The 22,543-nt window shown below is 37.2% G+C and overlaps 1 long non-coding RNA gene across 1 annotated transcript in view; it reads left to right on the top strand.

The window, feature by feature from the left end:
- Positions 1 to 22,543, top strand: part of LOC116230946 (uncharacterized) — a 123,959-nt gene that overhangs the window by 68,417 nt on the left and 32,999 nt on the right. The window contains exon 3 of the long non-coding RNA XR_016469575.1: positions 1,860 to 1,954. This is a non-coding gene — a long non-coding RNA (uncharacterized LOC116230946). The remainder of the gene's footprint in view (positions 1 to 1,859; positions 1,955 to 22,543) is intronic.

The raw sequence follows: 22,543 nt of genomic DNA, 5'->3' as shown, positions 1-22,543 counted from the left end.
AGGGGAGATTTAGGTTGGATGTCAGGGGGAAATTCTTTACTATGAGAGTGGTGAGGTGCTGGAACAGCTGCCCAGAGAGGCTGTGGATGCCCCGTCCATCCCTGGAGGTGTTCAAGGCCAGGTTGGATGGGGCCCTGGGCAGCCTCATCTGGTATTACATGGGGAGGTTGGTGGTCCTGCATGTGGCAGGGGAGTTGGAGATTCATGATCCTTGAGGTCCTTTCCAACCCTGGCCATTCTGTGATTCTGTGAACATGTGGTCATGTTTCTCAAGTATAATTTCATACAAAGCATAAACTGGTTCTGAACATGCAGTGATTTATTGCTGCTGCCATCTGAAAGAGCAAACTGCTTGGGCCTGGGGCTTGCCAGTGTAACTGTTGTGTTTAATGCTGTGGTGCTCTGAACCAGTAGGGCAAATTAATGTCTTCTGTGATAATTCCATTTAAGACTTGTTATTTTGATAAATCACTTGGAGGCAAAGGTCATCATCCCTAGGGAACTTTGATTTTTAGCTATTTGGCTTGGGATTTCTGCATTTAACTTTACTGTTACGTTACTACAGACATTTGCATCGTCTCTTTTACAAATGTTTTGTTTTTCAGTGAGTTTTGAAAACATCTCACTTATTTATTTTAAAGTATTTAACCCAGAAAACTATCTTCTCTAATATATTTTCACCTGTTCAACATCTGTTAGGCAGAGAACGTGAGCTGTAGTTATTGTTTTATGTAGCACTAATTAATATAAAGACATTCTTTAGAGTAGGATTGTTGCCTAAGTTGATGCCATCAGTGAAAACCTGGGGATCATGTCTATTTTAAAAACCATCTGGGAAATCTGTGCTGGTAATTTATTCATTATTCACAAAACATAAGTAAATATTTCTCTGCTAAAATGGTGATTGCTGGTCTTCAAAATCAGGCACTGATTATTTGCTGAGACTTGGAATAATTCAGAAGTAATTATTGGGAGTTACCTCCACTTATAGAATTAGATCCTTTCCCAGAGAGCTGTTCTGACAGAGCTTGAGTCTGGCTGGGGCCAATACAATTTAAGGTGATGTTTCCTTATACCAAGGTGCATATTTATGTGATAGCTAATCTGCCAGCAGAAAACACACTCAATGGCAGAGTGCTAAGACTGCTATGAGGTGAAATTTTATTTGCGTGTGTAATCCCAGGAAAACATCATTCCTGTACTTAACAACACAGTGCTGACAAAAAGAGGAAAAAATAGTTTGATACAGATAAACAGCATTTTATTCACATCATTAGAGAAGTTATGAGCAAAAGGTTTTTAATAACAGTATTAATAGCATTTCTCTTAAGGGTGCAAATGCCTTTCTTTTCAAGTCATGCTCTTCTGTGTGGGCCAGCATAAGGGTATTGTGGCAGGACACAAAGCTGGCTAGAGTTGCTCCTTTTAACTCTGACTTTAAGGGCAATGATCTTTGCATCTACATGATAAGCAGGACTCCCACTCAGGTAGCACAGCTCTTTGGATGAGGATGCAGAAACGCAGGAGGTCCACATTTGGCAATCTGGGATCTGCTTGTAGGAATCAACTGCCATTTTAACACTTTGAAACTACATGAGAATGTGTCCAGCCTATTCCCTAGGGACTAGCCAGGACAGTTTTAGCCCTTTGAAGAACAAAGAAAGCAGAGCCCTTGCTTGCAAGAGCTCTGTGCCCTTTCACAAAGTTCCTAGTGCAGGCATAACTTTTTATTTATTTATTTTATGTCTTCAGGTCAGCTTTGATGAGAGGTGCCTTAACTCTTCTGTAAGGGCTAAATTTCCTGTCTGAGATAATATTTAAGATGAAGACCGACTCTTTCTCCTGTTTCCTTCCTACAGACCAAAAGGAGGTGCTTTCAAATACACAGCCTTTAATCTGGAGGAAATATATGTCCAGTCATTGCATCTACAGTGGCTAATGTTGCTGCTTACAGGTAACAGCTTTTTTAACTCATTTGAACCTTTTCAGCCACTTCTTTCACTTCTAATATGTCCTAGCTAAATTGCACCTTTTATATCCTTGCTTCTGCTTGTATATCTTTGTGCCACTGAGGATATGTAACTATTAGCCAATAAATTAACATTACTTCTGCAATGCCTTTATTTATTCAGCTCTGCTGAATTACAGCATGTTCCTTCTTAAATGGAAGAGTGTTTCAGTGCCAGTCTTTAGATATTCAGGATCAAATTCAATCAAATACAATTTTATCTGTTATTACTGTATTATTATATTATTTCTAATAATATAATACTATAATTCACTTGATGTGGATTTCTAATTATAAATTGCTAAATAACTATTCTACTTTAAAAAATATCATTCCATTGATTACTGCAACTAGTGGAAAAATATGTAATACTTGAGAGGATATTGGGCTAAGCTTTTAGAAACCATGCTCTTAGTGTTATGCAGCTGTGAAATAAGTTGTACTCTAACAGGATGATTTGCTTGTGAGAAGTTATATAGTCTGATTATCACCATCATCTATTGGCCAAATATAAGGCTGATAGTCCACAATTAAAGAAAAAGTGAGAGTAAAACAGTATTGTAATTTAGACTGATATCTATTCCCCTCCTGCATGCTGAATAACCTGTTGTTCATTGAGTCACCTAAAACATGTTTTCCCCTCTCACGTGGCTTGTCGTGTTTCTTTTCTGATTTGTTTGTCTTAAAGTTGTGAATGCTGGAAGTTTATTTATATGAGCTAGGTTCACTGTAAATTATACCTGTCAATTTTGAAATTACTTGGTACATTATTTATACTTCTTCTTATAAATTGTGCTCCTTCACCTGTAAACTTAGGAAGATACACAGATGTTCTGGATAAGTGTATTTTACTGTCTCTTCTGCCCTCTTATGGAACTGCTCGTACACATTGAGGACTTCACCCAGATCCCATTCAGTGGGACATTTGCAACTGATTTCAACAGCATTTGGATCACGTTCTTCATTTGCAGGAGATGAATGACCAATGCCTTGTAAACAGATGTTTTGACAGGTGAATAAGGTAGAAGCAAATGAATGGAAAGAGTGGCTAGCTGTTTTTCAACCACCTGAATAAATGCAAACAAGTACAATTTGCCTGTGTATAACCACAAGTAGACACATTAGGCTGCTCCAGAACTAGTAGTATTTCTACATATTCCCAGATAATTTTTTTACATTGCTCTGTCTTGGTTTAAGAAAACAGACGTTTCTTTGTATCGCTCCTTATGAAAGGTTGGTTCTGAAGTTCAGGTCACACATACCTGCCTGCTTCTTAAGTGCTAAAAAGCAGCAGTGTTGTTTTTCTTTGCTTATTGTTTTATGAAATGTGCTTACCTTCCCACACAGTCAAAACTTAAAGTAAAAACTGTGTGTTTCTGTTTGAGCAGTTGCTTCTGTTTAGATTCACCTGCTTGTTAGAAGATGGCAATTGTAACAGTTAGCATTGCTTTCCAAAATTACGTGGGTTCCTGATGCTCAAACAGTCTTTTGAATGTTTTCAGTTGCTTTCTTCTCAGCTGTTTTCTCCTCTCTTCTATACTTTCCTGTGGCAAATTCCTGGGAGCATCCTTTAATCAGGCAGGAAAAAATTGCCTGACTTTTCCAGTGGAAAAGTAATGCAGTATACCAGAGAAGCAATATTATTCACGGGAAGATGGTGGAGAAACCTTCCTATTGGCATTTTCAGTCAGTAATCATACTTAATAAAAACAAAACAAACAAACAAAACAAAGCCTGTTGTTGTGAAATAGGTGTTGCACAGCCGAATCTCTATTTTGAAATTGGTTTTTTTCCCCCGAAGGACCTGTTCAGTTGGAGATAATCAATTGTAAGAAAAGTTATGAAAAATATTGAGCAAAAATGTCTATCTTTTTTTCTTACATAAATACATAACACTATCATTACAATATCATAAAGTGGATATTTTCTTGTTACATTTCATCAGACTGACACTGAATTGCTCATTGTTACACATTCATATTCTGTTGTCCAGAACAGAATATGGAAGAGGAGGATATTTTCTCCTGAGCAGAATCACAGAATGGCCTGGGTTTGAAAGGACCTCAAGGATCATGAATCTCCAACCCCCCTGCCACATGCAGGGCCACCAACTTCCCCATTTAATACTAGACCAGGCTGCCCAGGGCCCCATCTAACCTGGCGTTGAACATCTCCAGGGATGGATGGGGCATCCACAACCTCTCTGGGCAGCCTGTTCCAGTACCTCACCACTCTCATAGTAAAGAACTTCCCCCTAACATCCAACCTGAATCTTCCCTCCTTCAACTTAAAACCAATCCCCCTGTCCTGCTTGGCAGATAGATTTACAAATCATTAGCTGCTTGACACTATTCAGGTAATCAGTTTGAATTCAGCAGGACTGTTATAGTTAGCACTGATTTAAGTATGTGCATAAGATTTTTTAAGATCAACACCTGAGATTTTAAGACTTATGCACAGAGCCAGGTAATTTTAGAAAAAGGTCAGTAAAATTACTTCTTTGACTACAGGCATAGATCTGTTGTGGTTTCCTGAATATCGTATCACAATAGCTTTGGTTAACCACAAATCCCTGCTAACATTTCTGTTCAACCAAATCCTTGTCCCACCCTAACACAGACGATCCATTATATGAAGACAATTTCTGAAATGTATGTTTTTATTGCAGATCCCTCTATCTATCTCTTGGTGCATTAGGACCTGGAGATTACTGTAGTGACAGATGTGAAGATTTCTTTAAAAGGAGGGTGTGTTCAGTTCTTTGATATTTGGAAAGGCGAGAAAATGATGATTTCTTTAATTACATCAAAAAGACACCTGACATCAATCATTAATTTCTCATGCTCATGGGAACAGCATCATGAGGCCTGATATACTGGTTATCAATTTTAAACTTAAGGGACACTGGTGCAAATAGAAGCAAGAAAAATGAATTGTTTCTCTTTTTAAAATGTATTGTTGACCTTCTAGAATGCTTTCAGTTGTTTTCTCTGTGTATAAGATATAGAAAAAGGGAGCATGAAATGAAAACATTCTTTTTGGAAAAGCTGAGGATTCCGTTTAATAAAGAAGACTAAAGCATTCGTAAGACTTGAACATTGCCTTTTTGGGTCAATGCCTTGCTGTTTTCTTTCCTCCAGCTAAAATCTGGGCATATTGTCTGGCATTCAAATGATGACCTGAACTCACATAAAAAGAATGAGCTTGATTATGTGATCATTCTGGTTCCCCTGCCTACCTGTCTTGTCATACACCTGTCTTCCACTTCCAAATTGTTGTTGTCCTTCTGGCAAAAGAACACCACACATCAGATGTTTTGCTCCCTTTCCTTCTATGGGAGACTAGGACTAGTCCTTCAAAAACTGTTGAGGTTCGTGTTATGACCCTATGCTTACATTTTATAATGTTGTGAAAGCAAAAGCAATCGAACACAGGTTGTATTCATTCTGCTCTCCACCCCTCTACCCTCCCTCTTTGTCACAGTCATTCAAAGCTTTTGGCAGTGGCCCTATCCAGATTTGGAGATCCAGAGAAGGAAAGTGGAAAACAATGTCAGTTATTGTATGCATTTTATTCCCTATGGATCTTTGTCTGCAGTACACTGTGAAAAGGAGCCAGGGCTTCAAATGTGAAAGGTGGGTCAGCACTGTGGACTTCTGCTCCCTTTTGTGATAATGTTAAACCTCTTACTCCTACAGGAGAATCAGCTAAAGAAAGGACCATACCTGCAGTAGCAATTTTATTTCAAATCAAGAGTTAGGGTACTAGCTGAAACTCGTGCCTATTATTCTATTCTTCTCAGGAGAACCTAATTTACAAGCACTTTTTCATGGAACCCACTCTTTTAGGGGTATTTTTATGCATAGGGGATGCTCAAGAAACTGCTCAGACAGTCCAGTCTGAGCCCTACCAACCTCAGTGAGAAGAATAGTTTGAGCTTCTGCTTTCATCTTTACCACTTCCATCTGCAGTGTTTAGTAGCTTACAGTAGAAACAGTCCTGTTGTCTTCCAGGGAGAAATTTTCAAAATATCATCTTATTCAGCATGACTAGAAAAGAGCCTCAATATTTAACTTCTAAACAATTGGAAAGTGGGTGGAGAAAGAAAGGTGAGAAGATAACTACAAAGAATATATATTAATGGGTTCAAAGATCTCCAAAGGCATTCTATAGCATAAAAATAGGAGTGAGATCCTAAACTGGAAAGCAACAGCAATAGATCCTTAGTAATCAAAGAAGTTGTGTGTGCATCAAGGCTGACTTGCATGATCTGAGAATAGCTGTGCTATGATTCCAAGATTTGCAATATGACATCAGTATTGGGGATGTCTTTATTACAGACATTTTATCTAGATGAAACTAAATTAGTGTTTACTGAATACAAGTTTACAAGTGCATAATATGAACAGCACATAATTTATATAATTAAAGATAGATATAGAATACTGTCAGAAATTTGTGTCATTTTATTGATGCTCTTACCATAGTGAAATTGAGCTGACCAATCTCACAAAATCTCACAGAAACTTTAATTATGCACATTTTACTATAAATAATTCATTTTACCCCTGTGGGCTTTATCTTATTAGCTGCCCTTAGTTACAAACTGTTTTTTGCAGTCATATTATGCAGCAGATTAAGCATTCATCCTTACTGCCTGCTTTCAAAGCAGTCTGTCAGTTGTGATCAGACATGCTGTAAGCTACAAAGCACAAAACTCGACCTGATGCCTTCTAACCAGGAAAGCAGTCGGCAGGAAGTTCCAGCTGAGGTTCACAGTTCCAAAGTCTGTAACCTTCTAATATTTTCAAGGTTTCGTGTGTTTTACACAGGTCAACACATGGTCTGCTTCTCCTAAAAGTTCACCAGCAGTTTAGCAAAATTGTGAGCTCCAGAATTAGAAGAAAGAAAAGAATACTTTTATGTAAAATAGCTATTGTTAGTGTAATTTTTATAGCTTAGACATTTTGGTAAAATCTTGCAAGGCATTAGCTTCTCGGTTGTAAGAAATACATAGAGTTCCATTTGAGTCAATGAAATGGCTAATTTACATCAGGTGAGGATCTGACCAGGATTTGTTTCAACTGATTCACTGGTGCATATGCTGCATTACTCTCACATATGGAATCCCATCACTGCCATATCAAAGATGTAATTAAAAACCTGCCATAACAAATGTGCACTATGCCCTACCAAGTTCTTGTGTTGACAAACTGCCAGAAGGGAAGAGTTTGATCTTTTGCTCAATATGGCTTGCCTCTGGTCCTAAAGGTTCTATCAAAGAACTCGAGAGAAGCAAGACATGATGGAGCAGTGGGGACAGGCAGCTTCAAGTAATCGGTTGCCAGGCTATCCAGCCTTCTTAAATACAACTTGCACACTGTTGTGGCACCAAGCAAAAGATAGGCAGAGCAAAACACTAAGCACAGCTTGTTCTATAGTGATAGCAGCTCCTTTCTACTAAGAATGTGAGTAGCAGTGTTCTGCACCAGCTGGTACTTCTGGGTGGTCTTCAAGGCTAACTTCAAATACTGGCCTGTGCAGTAAAACAGCATAGAAGTGTCAAAGACATAAGTAACTCTGGTAAGGTCCTTATCAGCAGACAGGCCCCCATTTTTTGACCCATTACATACTGAGCAGGGCCATAGCAAGCCACCATTCCTGCCTAAAAATCCTAGGACAAGGACGTATAAAATGAAATAGTGTGCTGGGTGCTCCTTTGAATAAGTGAGCTCAGGCTGAGCTCCAAAAAGTAATGATCAGATGCTAATACGTATCTTCATCTACTTCCCAAATTCATTTATCTTGCAAGAAAACTAGTTGACAAAAGCTTGCCGCATTTGAGTGGGGGCAGGGTAGGGGATGGCCATAGGAATTGTTTACACATCTGAAAAATCTAATTAATTTCTTCAGTTCTTTGTTTGTATTCCCGTAAAAGTTTTCTGTGTATCTTTTAATGCCACCACTCAAAATAAATTCCTACATAACCATTATTCACTTTATTTAATAAACAAAGCCGAAACCAAATCTAATCAGAATAAGCATAAAGGAATCCTTGATGTTAACACATGGGACAATGTGATTGGCAAATGGCTATTTTAAGAAAATTCTAAGACAGTTTTGCCTAAGGGATATATCCAGAACCCCCAGAAATCAATGGAACATTTTTATGATTCACTAGGATTTACATCAGACCATAAAAGCGCAGCATATTTTACAGATCATTTCAGTTATTTACAGCAGGCAAGGATCCTTGCTTTCTTTGCATGGAACTAATATATTGTTTCTTTGTTTAGAGAATTTGTAAAGTTTTAAATCCACAGAGTAGTCTTCTACCAATTTTACTGATGAGGAACTGAGTATAAATGGGGGCATACAGACACAGGAGCAAATATATTGGTGAGAGATATCTAGTGATATTAAACATAAAACACTTTCACTTAAAGCAGGTATAGAAAATCTACGTGTTTGATTATTTGTTTTGATGTCATTGCTTTGTAATCATTCAATTTTAAAAGAAAGTTGTTTAAAATAATAATTAATGTAAAATCACTTTATTTTTTCATAATTGCAGCACTCAAAAGATACAGAGGTGTCAGCAAGGCCCTGTTCTTTATGACATTTTGTACATCAATACAAGAATAGGTCTCGTTTGAAAGCGCTCAAAATTCTCAAAGTTCAGACCCTCAGTGTCAGAAGCCTCAGTTCTCCATTGGGAAAATAATGAGAGTTCTGTTTATCTGCAAATTCAAGAAGTCCAGATTTCTTTCTACACTAACAGTTAATACAAAAAAAAAAAAAAAAAAAAAAAAAAAAAAAAAAGAGAGAGAGAGAGAAAGAAAGAAAAAAAAAAGAAAAAAATCACCTGGGAATGTTAAAATTCAAAGACCTAAATGTATCTATGACATATTCCAGCTGTATACAAATGCACTTAATCCCGTACTGAGAACTTGGCTTTCAAACCAACAGCTTTAATAAACAGAACTACATGTTTTCATTTGCTATTAGTGCCCTTAACTTTTGTCTGCTGAGAAAAAGGTTTGTTTCAAGACAAGGCTTTTGTCTTGAATAGCTGAGCACACTCTGTCAGTGTTATCAGTATCTTTAAATGGGGAACATATTTAACTTGATACAGGAGTAAAAAGAAAAATAGAAGCAGGATTTGTAAATTGAAGAATATTGAGCTCTATTACATCTCACGGGAACAGAGAAGTGGATGAGAGATAGTGGCACTTTCAGCATCTTTTATCATGGAGAAAAATGTAGTTTTGTTCAAATGTAGTGGGGCAGTGCCTGAATTTTAAAGGAGCCGAAGTACGATATCCAGAAGCTTTCTGCAGCTCAAGATAGCAATATCCAATAAACTCTCTACCAGCACCAATGGCTGGCAGGAGAGAGAAAATCTTTTGATAGCTATCTCCAGTTTTCTTCTGAGAGACCTGCAGCATGCTCTGGGTCCTCAGAGGCAGCTGTGCTTGTGCAGTCCTACAGCAACTCCAATGGTGCCCCAGCTTTCTCTGATTTTTGTAGAACCTTCAAGTATACAAGTCTGTTCACTGAGAAGACCGTGCCAGAAAGAATGAAAACAGCTACAGCTTAGGTCTAATGTTCTTCCTGAAGGCAGCATAAGAGGCAAGGCTCTAACACAGATCCAAAGACAGTGTAGATATTAAAGGCAAATCTAGACTAAATGCAACCTCAGTGCAAGGCTGAAAACCATGGCCCAAATTTAAAGGGAGTTTCTGGAGCAGTGGGTGGGATGTGGGTACCAGGTGAGGCCTGTGTGAGCAATTAAGGCCAACTAGTGTAGTCATGCTCTGACAGATACAAGCACCTTGCCCAAATAATGAATTCAAGCCCTTGCTCTGGTTGGTTAGAAACATGGGGAGTCGTTGTTATTGCTTAGTTTACCATGAATTTCGTAAAGCTCCAAGTAAAGGTTTTAATTTTTAATTTTTGCAGTTAGCCATGTTCATATATCAGAATGTGTTGAGCTGAAGAAATTCTAATACGTGCTACAAGTTTCTTTTTGTTTTTCTGTACTTGTAGGGTAGAAAAAGGTATTCAAAGATTCTGGATATACAGTTATTTTACAATTCAATGTAGCTATAAGAACTACAAAAACTGTTTTCTTCTCTGTCATATAATGAGCAAAAGGAAGAACTGTTCACTGTAAGCAGTCCAAGGAAGAAAAGCAGACAGAAACTACAAATAATTTTTAAATAGCAGAATGAGTGACTTTTTAAATTTAATATGTGATTATATGTTTTAACATAATTTGCAAGGTTTCAAGAGCTCTATCTTCATGAAATAAGCATATTTTTGTATATGATCTTTGCCCATTATTTAGTCATAGAATCATGTGAGTTGGAAGGGGCCTTTAGAGGTCATCTATTCCAACTCCCTGCAATGAAGAGGGATGTCTATGGCTAGATGAGGTTGCTTAGAGCCCCTACAATGAAAGCACATAAGTGGAAACCCTGAAGCTGTTCTATTATCAGGATTCAGACTTATCTTCTACTTCTAGGAAATGTGCACACTCACAAGACTAAATTTTCTTCAAAGAATTCTCTTCTGCTACTGCTGTTCTTATAACACTGAATTCCTGTCACTGAAGGTGCTATAGGGATAAATATCAACACATCCCAAAATAAGGTCTGAAAGTTTCTTAATAGTTTATGATTTCCCTTCCCTGAAAGCAATTTCACTAAATTGTATTTTAAGGTTTGGCAGGCTCTACTTTCTAAATGAAGTGTGATTAGAATAAGGGAAGAAAAGTTGTTTAGGTTGTTTCCCCTGCCAGTTAGGTCCGTGCTTTGTACCTTTCACTCCTCTCACTAGCAGTTTAACACAGACACAGGGTTCTACCAGAGCATCAGCATCAGCTGCTGTGAATTCATGTGATGTTTGTGATGTCATTTTTTTCTTTCTTTTTTTTTTTTTTTTTTTGAGATTGGAGATTACTGGCACAAATACTAACATAGCAGTAATAAGAAGCAGTTAGTACTAGTAAAAAGAAAATGTTAACAACTAAATAGCCTTCCCAGTGGAGAACAGAAGCTTCAACAGTAGAAAACTGCATCTTCAGAAATAAGGAAATTCAGTCCTTCATCCCTCCCCCCCTCACTTTTTTTCTTCACAAAAATTCTATCTGATTAATTTTACAAAATATCATAAAATTGTTCAGAGTTGAATTCATTAGGGTTAATTTTGTTTCTTCAATCTTGAAGATTAACAATGTATGAGTAGTATTTCAGAAACTTATGTTTCTGAAACACGTGGTGTGTCTATCTCATTATATTGGTATAATCATGCTGTATGAAATTCCTGCCCAGACCCCAAAAATAATATTTAGATTGGTCCTTTGTTATTGAGAAAATGGGTTTGAATCTTGAATTCTGTGCAAAATAGTGACTATCACAATCACAATTTTGGATTCTATTTCTGCTTCGATTGTTAAAAGGCCAAATGTCACTACAGTTTATGCTATGTACTGCAAATATATCTGTAATTCTTATGCCTTCTGTTTTGTACTTGCTTTTATACTAATATTTAGGAAAATACTTGGTTACACATTAGGTAAATTTTAAGTGCAAATATTCTTCCTAGGGCCATGCTTCATTTACTTAAATGAAAGGACAGGAGTGTGTTCGGGATTGGAACCTAAATTTCATTAGCTTGGCTGAAACAAAGTACCCACCAGTAATATTTTAGAGCTTTTGAAGTAGAGAACAGCATGCAGTATTTCTCTGGGATAAGGCAGTCATGCTCTGGATGACAGAACCTGCAAATCATTTTCAAAGCTTGCGCAATTTTGTTGCCTTTCACCAATGCCTGGAACTGCCCTGGGGTTCTGCTGCCGGTGCCGACATCGACTGCAGAGCTCCTGCCCTGCTTCTGGTGTCACCTGTAGGCGTGTGGTTAAAAAAATCTCTTTTTAGATGCTTTGATAATTGCTTTGCAAGCTCCCTTTCAGCAAAATAAAGCATTTATCGATGTGTCACTTTTACAAGTAGCATTTAAACTTTTTTTTTCATATACTGAAAAGGATGCATGTGGTAGAAAGGACAGTTTTGCAATGTAGGAGATAAGCAAATGAAAAATGGTAAAGATTCAAGTGGAGCATTTTAATGTTTCTGAATCTGTTGAAGGCTTAGCAATTGTTAAGAATAAGATGTAAAAAAATAAACAAACCCACTTTGTTATTGAGTGATCATTAAGTAAGTGTACTTGTTACCTGAAGGTACTTGCAAGCAGTGTGTTTCTAGCATTACTGAAAGGCAGAGGGAGCAAACTGGTTTACCTCAGGCGCTGGTTTGCTGTGTGAAGGTGGAGTAATTTACAAACTGTGCTCTACTGTGCTGATGCCTGTAAGTGACATAAGTATTGAGTAACAATTAGCAGCAGCTAGAGAAGTGCTGACACCAAATCCTAGAGGAGATGATTTACTCTTAGTGCTGACCTGTCAGTAAACAGTGATAAACTTCACCAAGAAATAACAAGTTTTTAGCGTGTAAGTGCTTTTGTTCCAGAATGCTGCTGAATTTTACTTTCCATCTGGCCCAGGTCCTGAGGGCTTTATGGCTATGCCCATTGATAAAGGCCAGGTGGTCAGGTTTTGGGAGCTGTCTGTCACTTGCTCAGAAATGGGATGTGGCTGCAGTTGAGAGAAACTGGAGAAACAAAAGGCAGTAGCAGCTGGGGCGGGCAGGGAAGTAGAATTCCTCTCATTCCCAGCCCCTTCTCCTGTTCAGGCTCAGCAACACCTGGATGTTCCTTGGGTAATGGCTGCTCTGGGGATTCAGCTGAGGCTGCTCTGAAAAGTAGTAGTCTCTTTGCTCAAGCAGGATCTTGAGGGTGTTCAGTGAATAAATTACACCGTTACCATTGCCAGGTGAGATGCTTGGGTGATTGAACTGTTCTGCCTAAAAAGGGATGTTTGCTGGATTTTTGTTTGTCTGAGAACCCTGCTCTAAAATGCTGTGTTCTCCTTTACAGCATGTTACTGGTTGCACGATCTTGTTAGCCCAGTGTCTGTAATAACTTTGAGATATCTATCGCAAGGAAATGCATTAGCTCATTTTTGTACATTTTTGCACAGCGTGCATCACCATCTTGTTGCTTCTACTCAATTGAGATGAATTATTTAGGACAGAAGGCATTTCATGCTTTTTGTCATAGAAAATGAATGTAAAACTTAAAAAAAAAAAAAAAAAACTGTAAAGACTGTACAGAACACAGATATCTAGGCTGATGTTGCCTAAAAACAAACAACAACAACAAAAACCCAGATGTTCTTAAACATGGTGGTACAACGTATGAAGGCATTTAACAGAGTACTTCAACAGAGATTTGGGTACAAGCACGTTAGGGTGTTTGCAGTCTGAATCCATATTCTAGCAAAGTTAGCTGCTGAAGCAAACCAGGTCAAACTGCTTTTACTTGTGTGAAGACAGTGTAAACATAACTAAGGCACATTAGTTGGTATTTAGTGTTTTCAATATCGTTTCAACAAGCAGGTGGCTATTTAGAACAGTGTTTGTGAAAGGGGCACTTAGGATAATATTTACTAAGAAAGCAGTGGGGAGAGAGCAACAAAATGTTTGGTTACTCTGGAATTCATCCCTTGTCAGCATGGGATGGCAGCGGTCTTGAAGAGAGCAGTTTTGGCTTAACTTCTTTCTCTTACAAAACTGCTTCCTTCAGCTCCTCCCTGATAACAAATGATATCTTTTAATCTGATTGTAATGAGTAGATCCTTTGCTAATTAGCTCTAGTGGAAAGCAGATGATCATGTCTACTTGATATAGTAGTACTTAGTACTTAGACTTCACTGAGGACTGAACTGAGCTTAATTCCATTATGTTTGTTTTTTTTTTTCCCTTGAACTAGCTGTGGCTATCCTATTCATTATATGCAATGAAAGTACCACAGCTGCTTGCTTATGCACCTCATCATTTGAAAAATTATGACTTATTTTAGGGCACGCTGAAGTTTATTGCCTTGATATGAAATGTGAAAATTTAATGGATATCTGCTGAAATCTACTAATTACAATTTTGCATATAATCCATGCTGCAGTATATAACTGTGACCAATTTAAAAAAAAAAAAAAAAGATAATTTGATTAAAACCTGTATGTTAAGTATGTACCATACAGGCATATACCCAGAATGGACCTCTGGAATCAAATGAAAGGTTGGATAATGCAAGAGCAGCTTCAGAATGGCTTACCCTCAATTAGATCTTATAGCTGTGTCAGAACAATGCTATAAAATACTCAAAATCTGACACTTCTGAATCAGTAATCTATTTTCAATGCTAGAGGCTAATTGAAGTAGAAAATACAATTGAAAAATTACTTTTGAGCCAAAATTAGTTTAAAATAGTTTTCATTAGGCATATTCCACCTTTTACTGTGATAATTACAGAAACTTACCTGCTACTGGCTAGATTCCAGTTTTCCTGGGAAAATAAGATAAGGAAAAATCGCCTCTTTAAATACAAACTATTTAGTACAACTAAAAAGAGAAGTCTGTTTTACAAAACCTACATGAAAGCTGTTCATTAGAGTTACTTTTGTTGCGAGATTGATTTCAGTTTTATATTTATAGAAAATAAAAAAGATCAAAAAGCACAGTGTGGTATGAAGCTGCCTAGATTGAATATAGCTACGTATTCCAATGTGCTTAGTGAGAAACATGATTGTATTTTCAAGATAACACATAAGTAATCAAGCATAGCATGTAATAATGTGACTAGCATTTTGCAGTTAGTTCAGCAGGTATTCAGAACTCAGAAAATGAGCAGATTCATGCATGTAGATATAAAATAAATATAAGAAACTACCACTGTACATAAGCTTAGTTTGGTTAGGAACAAAGTAAAATCAAAAGTAAGCAAAAAGCTTTTTACTACTTTACATAGTAGCTGTTTCTTCAGTTCCATATTCGTAATAGAACTGGTGGTAATATAAATGCCTACGGTGCTTGCTGTAGGAACGGGATGCTTCCAAAGACTTAAAGAATGATATTATTTCTGTTATAGTCTGGGCAAACCTACAGCTGACATTAGGAGGACAAAGCTGGTTTGGAAGCAGACTCCTTACAAGACAAGGATAAAAATGAGAGACTTCTAGCAAATGTGAAACATGCTTTTAGATTTTGGACCTCTCAAAGAAATGTATTTTGAGATAAATGTGCAATAAAGCCTGTGTTTAATCTAGGAAGAGGAGCAGTGTTCTACTGGTAAAAAGCAGAAGGAAAATAAATTGCATCATCTATAACCTTTGCAGTCATAGGCTCAGTGAACAGAACATCAAAACCAAATGTAAGGAAAACAAGCCTCTGTATTCAATTTACCTAGTGATATCCGGCCTTACAAGAAGCTTTGAGTATATTCATTCTTTAAGCTGCAGTGTGAAAAAATCAGTACTGAGTTCAATCTTCAATGGGTGAATATGTCCAAGGGAAAAAGAATTGCTTAGAGCTTGATCCAAGGTCTGTCAAAGTGACTGGAAGTAGTCTCATGGACTTCAAGGACTGTGGATCCAGGCTCTTAAACATGTAAATGAAAGTTTGATTGCTTTGGGTGAACAATACTCCTGCTAATCATCCAGCAAAGTATATCTGATTATTTGGAACAGCAAATAGCCATTTGGTTTCTGATAGAATACAATGCATGTTTAAGCATATCAAATGTGTTTGGAGTTAGTGAAGGAAGAATCTCAAGATGTTTGGGTTTGGTTTGGATACACATCCAAAATGTGCATGCTTAGCTAAAGCTCTTCAGTCTGCAGCAAGGTTTTCTTGAAAAACGAGCAGTCTTACTAGGCTTCTGCGGTGCCAGAGCAGCCAGGCTGCTGGCAAAAAGAATGAGGGACAGAGGCTTTTGGGAACATGTAAGTGCTTTTAAAAAACATTTCTGTTTTCTGAAGAGCTTGTGTAAAGATAATAGTTCAGCACACATCTGCCTGCTTGCTTGTACGAGGGCTGGCGGATGACATAACCCAGCTCCAAGATGTGCCCTCTGTTTTCTCTAGCAGGCGTGGCTCTCTTGTGCCCTGTAGGTCTTTGTAGCAACACTGACATTTCCTTTTTGGAAAATATGAAAATATGGCTCCAGGTTCCCCTGTTTCAGATCTGTGTATGTGCATGAAGGCACAGAAGGGTGTGGGAGGGAAGGAAACGTGGAGTTTTCTGGATTTTCCCAATCCTGTCCAGATTCGTGGTGGCTTCATAAAGCTCAGTTCACTCTCCATATTGTGTATTCAAGCTGCTGGTATCCTTCTCCTCTCTACAGCTGAGAAGTCTCCATTGTGCACGCAGGAGATTCTGACTGGCTGGGGTGTAGGGCACGGTGAAAGTAGTATGAAATTAAAAGCAAGTATGGAATTAAAATATTAGCAAAAATTTCTGTGCTATGCCTGCTCTCTATTGGAAATACTGATTTGTGCTCTGATACTCTTTACTACTTTTTTCAAGAAAGACTGTGATAAGGAGTCTTTCTTTCTACATACTGCACTGGAATAGTTTAAATTGTGCTTTAGTTTCTGTCAGTGATGTACCACATATCTTAAGCATTGTATTTGTACAAAATATCAATGCTTTCTCTTCCAAGGAGGTATCGTGGTTCATAGGAAATGATTCCTCACAAACATTCTGTTGATGAGATGTCTGAACTATTTTCACTGAGATAAAACTGACCAAATGGAGCAACTGACGTACCTTAACTCGTAAATTGTGGCTGAAATTGTTTAGATTTGTGTGCTCTTTACTAAATTAGTCGTTTAAGGAGCTGAAATGTGTTTGACGTTTAAGGAATTTGTCATGGAGTTCTGTAACAGTAGTTCAAACCTGGCTTATAGAACTTGTACTCTTCTGAACATTCCTTTCTGTAACAGAAATGCCCGCATTCATTGTACTTAATAGCTAAGCACAAAGAAAATATAAGCAGGTAGTTATATATTTAACTCATAGGACCAAGAGTTAACCCGAGAAAATTAAGGGCAGAACTAGATTCTTGTTTCCTTTTTGGAAAGGACCATAAAAAGTATTGTTCTGAAGACAGCTATCATCTTTTATTGGCCTGGGTGCACGTGTGTTTTTTTGTTTGTTTTTTAAAGGGAGGAGTAGAAGTCATCCTTGGCAAAGTTTCCTTTTCTAAGAATCTCTGATTATGAATGTTGTGCCTTAGCTATCCTTTGTCTTGGCTTCTGTGCCAGGATTTATCAGGATGGAGGATGGTCTCAGAGGTGATGCTCTTCTTGCCTCTAGCAATGATTTTTCCTAATAGGGCAAGTTTGTAAGGCTCATTACCAAGAAGGGAAAAATGGGAAAGGAAGTTTCACTGCAATTTTTGTTTTCCTTTTTTAAAAGGAAGGCAGAGGCAAAGGATGGAGTTAATATAAAATCCTGCTCTCCAGTTAGCTAAAAGATGACCTGCAGTTTTTGGAATTACGGTATGTTCAAAGATATGTCACTGAAATAATGTAATGCCACAGACATTAGGCCATAATGACCTAAAAAAGTATGTGTTTAGTAGTTTGCAGCTGGAGTCGAGGAAGGAGCAAAACCGCTTGAAGTGAGCCAGACCCACACATTCTGAAAACCATTATTACATTTAGAGCTCTGACTAGGAAAAGTATTCATAGCTAACAGTTTGTCTTTGGTTTAGATTAAATGTCACATGATTAGCAGCTTGCAATGGTGTGAGAAGGAGTTTTAGAGAGGTTTTTTTGGATTTTTACTTAGCTATTAACGGTGGTCTGAAAGATCATAGCTGTGGTCTCAATTCAACTGTGGTCTGGAGTTTTAAGGCATGGAATTCTAGAGTTTTTTAGGCAAAGAGAATGGACTTAGGAGAAATTGGAATTGATATGAACAACCTAGATCAGATAGAAGATTTTGAATTTCTCAAAATCCTTTCTGAACATAAGCTCCAAATAAAAAAGATGTCTGGATTTTGTCCTCAGTAGTTCACTGAGTGACTAACTTTGTAATAGCTTAACTTTCAGTAGCTATTATATTGTTAATCTTGCCTGTGCATTGAGTAGCCTAAAGAGATAAAGTCACTGTTCATACAGACTGTTTCATACATCACTGTTTCATACTGATGTAGGCTAAGGCGTGGATTTCAGATGTCTCAGTTGCCAGTCTCTGCTCTAACAGCCAGATAATTTTTCTGAGAGGGCACATATTTTCTTTGGTGTCTAATTCACTGTTGTCTTGTACAATACAAAAGGATTTAACATCTGATCTTCCTCCTCAAGTTGCATTTTATTTCCATCTTACCTCAAAGAAGGCTTAATTGTGTAACAGCTGAAAAAAAAATTGTTTTGAACTGCAGCAAATTTTACAATTAGTTAGTTAAAAAAAAATAAGTTACCAAAAATAATCCAGAAGACCATGTATTATTCACTACCAAATTTGCACGTAAATATGTAGTGGTTGTTTTTCCCATCCAAATGACAAAGGATAATAATTATTAATTAATTTTTATAAAGCATCCCATGAAACAATATGAGAGGAGACTTGACAAACCAAGCAAGGATTTCACCAACGTGGGGGAAATTCTGTTTTACAGTTATTCTTTAAAAGAAGTTTTAAATGCCAATTCTAACATAATAGACAAATTCTGTAGGTAGATTGGCTTCCAACATATGCAGTGTAACAAGTACAGCAAGCAAAATACCATTGTACCCAATGTTTTTATTCATTGAAACGTAGACACAAAACTCATCTGCACCAATAGTGATAACTCTTCCCCTATTTATCTGATATAAAAATCAGGATACAAATTTTGCTAGCATGTAAGCAGTTATTAGGAACTAATCTTATCAATATGTATTGTTAGTATTGTTAGCCTAGCTAGATCTGAATTTGTTATCTGTTGGGTAAAATATAGCCTAAAGCAGCTTGTCCTGGTTACCAAGACTCTTGGCCATCCTGATCAAAAGTAACTAGGCTAGGTATGGATCTGATTTCACTGTTGCAGCGAGGACTATTTCTTTGCTCCTAAGAGAATACTAAAATAGGGAGAGGATTTGGATCTGTTTGTTTGCTTTTAGGGTTTCCATTGTGATGCTTTTCATCTTTGAGTCAGAGATTGATGATTTTACCTTATTTTTTGGTAAAAAGTTTATTCCAAATGCTTTGGTAAACTTCTGTTTTTAACAAAGCTTTAACTTCACAATTCTAGCAAGCTTGTTTTAGGAAACATTCTCAAAGTACTTTCACACACTAAATGGACAAAGTGTCTGTTTATTTATTGCCTTCTTTAGTGCTATCTTTCTGTACCTTCTTTTATGTGAAACCAAACAATCTGATGGTTTTCTCTTTGTTGGTGTGCTAATCAAGCTAACCAGCCAGGGGCAAATTTGGAGTTTTTCAAGGCACCTGCCATTGCTCAGCTCCACAAGCAAGTAATAATGTTGGTTTGAAGCTTTTCCCAAAGAAGAAAAAGCATTTTGCCAAACTTAACAATTTGTTAAAATGACACGGGTTGAGATCAGGAAGAGATCAGCTGGTCCTTTTACTATATACAGTCAGACTTACTAACTTTTATCTCAAAAGTGAAGGAGTTTTGGAGATCTCAAGTAATGAGCGCTTAATCTCCTTTTCTGGAATGTTGGTGCTGTGGTTCAGAAAGTGCTTTTTTTCTGCAGTAATCTGGTCTCCTTATGTTAAACAATTCCATGGATAGTTTGCTCCAGCACATCATTGATTCATGCAAAATCAAAAGATAAGCTTTGTGATAATTGATAAGTCATTAGCAGGACTGTAGAATGTCAGATAAGGCAATTAACAGTTTCACAGTTCCTGAAAGGTATGGCAGTGTTGAGCTGTCACTACAAGATGTAGTGTGAGGAACCCTTCCGTGACACAGTTTGAATGCAATACAGATTTACATTCAAGTGTTTGCATTTCTTATCTGTAATATGTACTTAGCTTTTGCAATGAGTTTTCTTTATTTTTAATCCTCTACTGGAAGCCGAGTGCTCATTTTTTAGAGATCTGGTATTTTATTCACTCAGGGTTTCTCTGTACCAGGAGATGCCATCTGATCAGCGTATGTGTGAGAGGAATGGGAGAATTAAGTGGCTTTTTCCTCTACTGTACAAGTATTAGAAATGTTGATTGTGATTTGAGAATCATGGGGTCAACCTATTCTGTTATGAATTGGGAAAGATTCTTTCAGTATAATTTCAAATTGTTTGCTTTGTTTTTCAAATTTGAAATTGAAATTGGCTGTTTGCAAACACGATTATTTGTAATTTCTTATCTGATACAACATAAAAGCTTGAGACATAGTAAAGACAGTTACACATCATGACTTATACAGTCAGAGCTCTTTAATGGGTAATGACATCTTTGCACTGCTTCAAATACAGGTGTGTTGAAGTGATTAAATTGTGAGATGGCCTTTGTTAAAAGAAATGGGTCTTTTTTTTTTTATTTCAAGGCATGGGGCCATCAAAATGAACTGTGAGGAAACATTTTTGATGCAGAGTTGTTGTCATGCAATAGTATTTATAGAAATGGTCGCTTTTAATGAGGTGATGGACTAAGCGATGCTTTGATTAATAAGAGTAGTAGGTGTATTAATATTGATTTAGTGTAGGTAAGATGCTATCACCAACACTTTGCTCTTGCCTTACTGAGAGAGTTCCCAGCAGTGCGGACTTCCACTGACTTAAATTATGTTGGGAACAATCTTAGTTCAGTACTTCTGAAGTATGCGATGTGCAGCAGCACCATGAATTATTCTTTTTGTATTGTTCCAATTTGCATCTAGAATTTTAAAATGCTTCTGGTGATTGGACTTGAGCCTCCATATCCCAGAAGACAGATTGGAACCAGTGGTCTCTAGAAGGTCCTTGTCAAGTAATGAGATGAATGCTCCTTGCTGTTTTTTCTCTCTCTAGTACTTCTAAGTTAAGGACATTCATTTCCTTAATAATTCATCCTGATTTTGATTCTGGCTTTTTCTTTTTTCTTTTTTCTTTTTTTTTTTTCCTATATTGACTAAAATATTATTTGTAAAAGAATTGGTACACAAGTTCCTTACTTACAGTGAATCAAAGGACTACAGAAGAGGCAACATCCTTGTGCAATGAAGAGATATGAAAACTGATGATGCTGCTGTTGAAAAGTAGGTATATTTTTAACCTGTTTCTCTCCATCTTTAAGAGTGAGAGAATGCTTGATCTAGCAAGGATTCCAGTAGTGTTGTGATTTGTGGCATTGAAGGATTTATCAGTACATCAGAACTCAATTAAAGATACTCATGAATTCTACATACCAGGGGACAAATGGTATCTGTTCAAATATTGAATAAATTTTGCCTGAAAATATTATGTATGTCTACCCATATTGTGAAGAGATCCTCTGGATATGAAATAATGTACCATGCTTAATTACTGGATCCACTTTAAATGTGTATCAGGGAAAAATTCTGAACCTTCATGCACAGGTTACCTACTAGTTACATGCAGTGGAAAAACAAATACTAACAGCACAAAAGCCATCTCTGTTCATGTAAAAACGAAGTATAGGCTATGCCCAGGGAATATATAAGAATGTGCCTATATAGCATACAGCTTATGAAGTTCATTGCAGCACCTGTGAGAGCTGATAGCATTTCAAACTAGTCTTGAAAGTGTCAGAGGAAGAACAGCATTAATATGACTTTATGATCTAAAGAGATGGGAACACATCCTCCACTGTTGTAAGCCAACATCAGTGGAGTTGCCATAGTTCAACTCTGATGATTTCAGAAACTACTGTTAAACATATCATAGCTGGAGTCCACTGATTTATGTCTAGACATGTGATAAAGCTCCCTTATGATTCAATAGTCAAGGTACAGCTGTTATAATGACTTATTTTTTTATGAAGACCTCACTCCTGAGAGAATCCTTTCAAATTACTAGGAATGCCCTAGAGAAATATACAACTCAAAGATGGCAGAATCTGGTCTATGCTTATGAAGCTTTAAACGCAGTTCAAAAGGTAAAACAAATTTTTGATATCACTTTATCTGTAACACATCATGTGGAATGTAATACAATACATTTTCATTCATCGTAAATGATGCATATGAAGTCATTTGCAGTATGTGGAGGGCACTAAGCTTCCTAGTGCAGTGGGTGGAAAAGAAGATGGAAAAGAGTGCAGGGAGGAGTGGGATGTTGCTGTTACTAAATATGTCTCAGAATCTGTCAGGTCCAGACAAGTCACTGGGAAACGAGGAGGCAGTGCTTTTTAGCTGGTGATTAGGGTTAATTCAACTGACAGACAGAAGTGTAAACAATGGTTCTTAACTCTTCATGGAGTTAGAATGTATTCGCTGTACTCACAGTTTAACTGGAGAGGAGATAGTAAGAAAATAGCAAAGTACTGTCCTGTTTAAATTAGTAGTTTTGTAACAGCTGCTCTTGGGCAATCCTGACTTAAAATAGTTGTGACAGAGTTTGGCATTATCGTTTTCCTGTTGCATCAGTACACAGTGTCTTCTAAATGGCTGAAGTACCCA

The sequence above is a fragment of the Phasianus colchicus genome, chromosome 10 (assembly GCF_987193195.1).
Source record: "Phasianus colchicus chromosome 10, bPhaCol1.hap1.1, whole genome shotgun sequence".
Taxonomy (NCBI): Eukaryota; Metazoa; Chordata; class Aves; order Galliformes; family Phasianidae; genus Phasianus; species Phasianus colchicus.
This window is presented reverse-complemented; position numbering and strand designations above follow the sequence as displayed.